Source organism: Macadamia integrifolia, unplaced genomic scaffold (genome assembly GCF_013358625.1).
Source record: "Macadamia integrifolia cultivar HAES 741 unplaced genomic scaffold, SCU_Mint_v3 scaffold986, whole genome shotgun sequence".
In the NCBI taxonomy this organism is placed as follows: Eukaryota; Viridiplantae; Streptophyta; class Magnoliopsida; order Proteales; family Proteaceae; genus Macadamia; species Macadamia integrifolia.
The window spans coordinates 85,875-92,040 of NW_024870610.1; the positions used below are offsets into that span (position 1 = coordinate 85,875).

Sequence of the window (6,166 nt, forward strand, 5' to 3'; positions counted from 1 at the left end):
ATTATAGCTTTACCGGATCACAGAATTTTAAGTGAAAACTGAAAACTGAAACATGAGAAGGAGGGATGAGGAAGCAAAGAGCCCAATAATATCTTATTTATTGACATGCATGCCTTTTATTGGTAATATGGTGTTCAGACTACCATCATACGTCTAGGGAAAGGGCAGGATTCTAGCACGGGTAGTAACAAACACATTCATATGTGGGCTGAGAACCTTTTGCTATACAAACTCCATCGCCATTATATTTTTGGGAGCACTCAGCACGACAAGATGGGATGGTGCAGCCAGAGGGATGCAATGTTACCGCGCACCGCTTCTCTTGCGTGTCTGCTTTCGTCACCACTGATGATGCAACTGCAAACAACTCATGATATCAATAGAAAGTAATGAAGTTAAGCTATCATTCATTGCAAACCACGAAGAGCTAGGAATTGGAACTGAGAATACTTAAAACAAACCTGAGAAGACAACGATAGCAAGAATGAGGAAGAAGGTATAAGAAACCTTAGCCATTACTTACTAAATCTCTAATAGTTGTAAGCTAATCCTCACTCTGATGTTCAGTACTTTTTGGTTTCCTCCCTGCTTATAGTGAGTGGTATTTATAGAGAAATACAAATTACTTTTGGTGGTAATTAAAGACCCATATTTGGTTAAAAGAAAACAATTATTCTTATTTTCCTAAATGGGACGAGATCCTTGCATGCACTTGATAACTGGGAGGCACTTGGGATGGGTGTGCCAGCCAGCTGTAGAAATGAAGCACTCATCCCAGGTGCCTTCTAGATGTTTGATGCACACTGGACGAGGAGCTGATGTACTAAAGAGGATCCCATTCCAAAGATTTGAGTAGGGGTGTTAATTGGTTGGTTTGGACTGATTTTGGTTCGATTTCATCGATTTTTCAATTGGAGAATGAATGACACCAAAACATAAATCAATAAAGATGCACCTGTTTCAGTCTTGTTTTAGTTTCTCTTACTAGCTTGGTTTGTGTTTACATGTAAATATATTTAGAGGTATGATATCTAGCTTATATCTATCTTATTTTATTCATGGTAATTCAACCTCAACCGATCTGGTAATTTGCTTCGTGTTGAACTGAGCATTAACAATATTAACCAGGTTGAATCGGAGTCGGTCATTACTCAAGCTATTTTTGTAAACTGATGTGGCCTATGTGCCACATTCAGCCAAGTTGTGGTATAGTGGGAATTCTTAGCTGTAAACGATTATCTTGTATTGAGTCAGTCTTCCTTGTATAGTCAACATTATCTTGTATAGTCAACTTATCTTGTTAAGTTTGTCTCGAATTCTTGACCCGTTTTGAAGATTGACCCGATCCGACATATTTTGGTGGCGACCCGAATGGGAAATTTTCTGAGATCTGTGATGGAAGCAGAGGGCTCAAACGTGGGATCGACCACGACCCGATGGGTCGACCCACATTTTCGGAATATATATAATGTACTGTTGCTTGTTGAGAAAGTCATTGTATTCTAGGGTTTTCACGAAGCTAGGGTTTCAGGGCAAGTTCTTCCTCGCCGCTGCTAGGGTGTAATCTCTCTTTTGCATAGTGAATCATCTTCTTCTTCGCCCGAGGACGTAGCACAACACCCTGGTGTATGAACCTCGTTAAATCTCTGTGTCGTACGGATCTATTGTCTCCTTTTATTCGTGTTTCTTGGTGTTTAATCTAACATATCTTGTATAGAGTATCTCCTCTTGTCTTTATACATTTCTTCATAACTATTACAATGCATAGAAGCATATAGTTGTAAGCAATAGAGTTCAGGCAATAGATATAAGACTTTGACCCTACCATCCCTACCACCCTTCCCACCATTTGAGTGAGCTCCTTTTATGATTGAATTTGGAATGAGAATGTTACCGGTTTGAGCAGCCATTGCACCGTAACACAGACCATGAGACCATTGGAAGGTCACACTGAGGTATCTTCAGCACTTAGGGAAAGGGGCAGCGGGTTTTTTTCACCAGGTCTGTGTCTTGGTGTAGACGCAAGCTAACGGTTAGGGTCCTACAAGATTACAGCTCTACCGTATACGGATGATGGCTTCGAAGATGGGTACTCTCATTCTGGTAATCACGTTTAAGAAAACAGAAGCAGAAAAAAGAAGTTCATGATCGAACTCTTTTAAGGGGAAATTTTTCATATCTAAAACAGGAACTATCCGTAGCAGGATATCTTCCCTACTATTTTATATATGATAGAATATGAAATAATAGTCCGAGATTCGGCAAATCGATTTCGATTCGAAATGAAATTGGTGGAATCGGTTTGCAATATGCTGAAAACGCCTAAGATCGGGCACAACCCTAGAAAAGCTGCATGGTGAGGCTGATTCGATGCGGCTTTAATTGGGATCAGTCAAATCCACTGATTCCAATCCGGTTTTCAAAATCCTGACGAGAAGTTATTAAAAAGATGAACGTGAAGTTTCATAAAATTACAAATATGGCCACCGCCATGTCGAGACTCTCTTTCGAAAGTGAGATCACTACAAGCTTGTTGATGAAGCCCTTTGGGCTCCTTAAATGCAGTTGTGATCTTATATGTGATACCACCAGACGCGTCGTTACCTCTTTCGCAGTCAAAACTCTCCTCTCTAGTGTGACTAGCCAGGCAAGAAGCCTCGTTTTCTTCCACTAATTCAAGCGATTTAGTCAGTAGTAAAGTTATCGATTTCACTGAACATTGGGTTATTTATTTCATAATAGGGCAAAGGACTGACTTTTCTTGCACCCATCACCACTGGAGAACAGGGCCGTTCAAGGAGGGAAGAGAGGGACATGGGATTTCCAAACCTTGGATTGTGTGGTTAACCTCATCGCTAAGTGAAGGGAAACTTTGACATAGGGCAAATGTTGCTGTTGGTTTTTTCTCCTTTTTTTTTTTTAAATAAAAATCAAAATATCTAAAAAAACTTGTGCTAAGATTTCAAAATTGTGAACTGTATCTATATTGCCTCCTGTTAGCATTATGCCACATGTGACAGAAAATAATTTTGGTGAAGATTTAAATGCTATAGAAGAAAAAACTTCAATACATGATGAATGATATAATTGAGTTTAACAATAACAACAGCTGTTCACTAGGAAGTCTTGAGTTGGAATCTCTTAGATGTTACTTTCTCCATCCCCCTTGTATAGTGTACCCATCTAAAAAGATAATTAAATTTGGCTTCTAAACTTGACCTATGGTTAATCAACATGGTATCATATGACTAATATCAATAAACTGGTAGGATTCTCCATTTTAGCTCTAATGACTTTTTTGACATAAGCCAACAAAGAATATATTAGAAGATAAACAAAAGATATAGATATATATATATATATATATTTAGTTCACTTGAAAATATATCAAAGAAATTGTATTATCGGGTAGGCCACATGATTAAGATAGGTAGGGGTGTCAATTTCAGGCCTAATGAACCCAACTGTTCAAGCCCAAAACCAACCTGGCCCGTTTAGTAAATTTGCCAACCCTCAAGCCCTACCATATTACAAAGGGATGTTCTTGATGCAATGGATTTACCGATAGGTCGTTTAACTGGGATCGAGATTAAATTTTTGACCCATTAACCTATTTGAAATTCTTATTCTACCCCCTAACCCCTAACCATAAAGAGTAAAGACAACCCCAGCCCAACGCCCATAAAACCCTAACCCTCATGTTCACCTTATGGCATTTTTCGTCTAAGACTCATTTATTGGTATTCCCCTGTAGGCTGTAGCCCTATTTTACTGACCACTTTTTGGCAGACTATTTGAAGTTAAATGGCCCAGTAGCCCGTATAAGGCCTGTTTAACTCAATTAAAGCTCAATAACTAACCGACCGATAATATACAAGAGGATGCATGCCCAACGTAAACCTAATTAGTTATATGGTCGGTCATGATGCAAGGGTGGAATTGGTCTAACCAGATTAGAACCAGCCGAAAAGCACCAATTGACACCCCAAAAGAAAGGCCTTGAAAATTGAGGTGATGAATCAAGTACTTAATTAATTTAACGTTCCAAAGCTGATATAACAGTAGAAATCCATCAATCATGCCACTGATCATATGGGCGAGGTTGTTTGACGGGTTTCATTTTCCTTATATTGGTCCTGGTTCACAAGCTGTCATAGAACCAGAGAGCAAAGCCCAAACTCAAGCAAATAAAGTTTTGGGATTCAGTGATTTCATGTTGAAATTTTGGCCAAAACCTTACTTCTAAATTACCAATTAAGAAGGAAATAAAAGCTTTATTGGATCACAAAATTTTTAGATAAAAACATGAGAGGGAGAAAGAAAAGAACCCAATTATTTTTTAAGCCTTTTATTCATTATATGGTGAACAGACATGTAGAGAGAGAGAGAGAGAGAGAGAGAGGCTTAATTAGTATGATTCTAGCAAATGCGGTTGCAAACACATCTATATGTGGGGTTTACAGAAAAATCATTCTGTTCACAAACTCCTCTGGCGCCGTTAAATTTTTTGTAGCACTCTTCACCACAAGCTAGGAGGGTGCAGCCAGTAGGATGCAATACCACCGGGCAAACCTTCACTTGCGCATCTGCTTTCATCACCATTGACGATGCAACTGCATGCAAACAACCCATGATATAAATATTTTCCAATAGTTCATCATCAACACCAAATAATGACGTTAAACCTATCATTACATTGCAAACCACATAGGGCTAGGAATTGGAAGTGAGAACAAACCTGAGAAGACAAGGATAGCAACGATGAAGAAGGGGGTATAAGAAACCTTAGCCATTACTTACTAAATCTCCAACTGTTATAAGCTAATTCTCACTCCGATGTTAAGTTGACTGCTTTTTGGTTCCCTCCTTGCTTATTGTGAGTGGTATTTATAGAGAAATAGGTATTACTTTGGAGCTCCAAAGATGATCTGTTTACTTAGAATGTAGATACATATTTGGCAGTAATTAAATTAAAAAAGAGCAATTACTCTTATGTTTTTAAATGGGATGAGACCCAGATTGCATCGGATAGCTAGGAGGCACTTGGGATGCGTGACCGGGTGCTTTGATGGCTGGGAGGCACTTGGGATGCGTAGCCGGGTGCTTATTTAGAATGTAGATATATATTTAATAGTAATTTATGACCCATATTTGTGGGTTCCTTAATTAGGTTTAATGGGATGAGATCTTCAATTTATTGGTGTGAAATCTCACGCCCCATTCTACCACACAAAAAATAAAATAAAATAAAATAAAATTCTCACGATCTCCTTTTCTCACACACTCTCTTTCACTTTCCTTTCCCGCCCCTTCTACCTTATAAAACTCAGACGCCCTCTTCCTTCTCTCTCTTTCTCTCTCTCTCTCCACTTTCCATTTTCCTTCAAATTCTTTCCCTCCTCTCTCATATTCTTATTTTTTTTTGTAAGATTCCTCTCTCACGTTCCACTCTCTTTTTTGTGAATTTTTTTTTTTAATATACTTTCTCAGTTTATTCATTATCTCTCCATCTATCTTTCCTCAATCTATATCTTTCTATATTTCATCCCCCAAATACTTTTCTAATTAATTTTTACTAAAAAAAGGAAAAAAACCTTTCCTAATTCCTTTTAGTTCCTTTTCACTCTTTTGTGAAATATTTTTTTATATACTTTCTCTGTTTATTCATTATCTCTCCATCTATCTTTATTCAATCTATATCTTTTTATATTCCTTCCCCCAAATACTTTCCTAATTAATTCTTACCCAAAAATATATCATACTATTATATAAAAGTATGTACTCATGCTCTCACGTTCCTCTCTTTTAATCCATATGTTTCTTAAGAAAAAAAATTATAAAAATCTCTACATATTAGGAATCTCTCATTCTAAATTTTCTTTCCTTTTTCTTTTTGGTAAAGAACTTTCTTCCTCATCTCTCTCTCTCTCTCTCTCTCTCTCTCTTATTTTTTTAAATAAATCTTTCTGAATTTTCTCCCTCCTCTCTCTTACTCTTTTAATCCATATCTTTCTAAATTAAAAAAAAACTATATTTTAGAAATCGGTTTTACCTAAAAAAAAAAAAAACCTTTGATATTAGAAAAAAACAAAAGAGCAGAAGCCAAATGGCTCTCGTGGGCTGCATTTGTTGTTATTAAATAGTCTATTAATTTAATTTTTAATTA

General features: G+C 37.2%; 1 long non-coding RNA gene across 1 annotated transcript; it reads right to left on the reverse strand.

Annotated features, from left to right (window-relative positions):
* Window positions 1-4,254: 4,254 nt before the first annotated feature.
* On the reverse strand, window positions 4,255-4,864 carry LOC122070721. The gene is made up of 2 exons (XR_006137943.1): window positions 4,739-4,864; window positions 4,255-4,613 (listed from the first exon to the last, which is right to left on the reverse strand). It is a non-coding gene; the product is annotated as an uncharacterized LOC122070721 (long non-coding RNA).
* Between the last annotated feature and the right edge of the window lie 1,302 nt (window positions 4,865-6,166).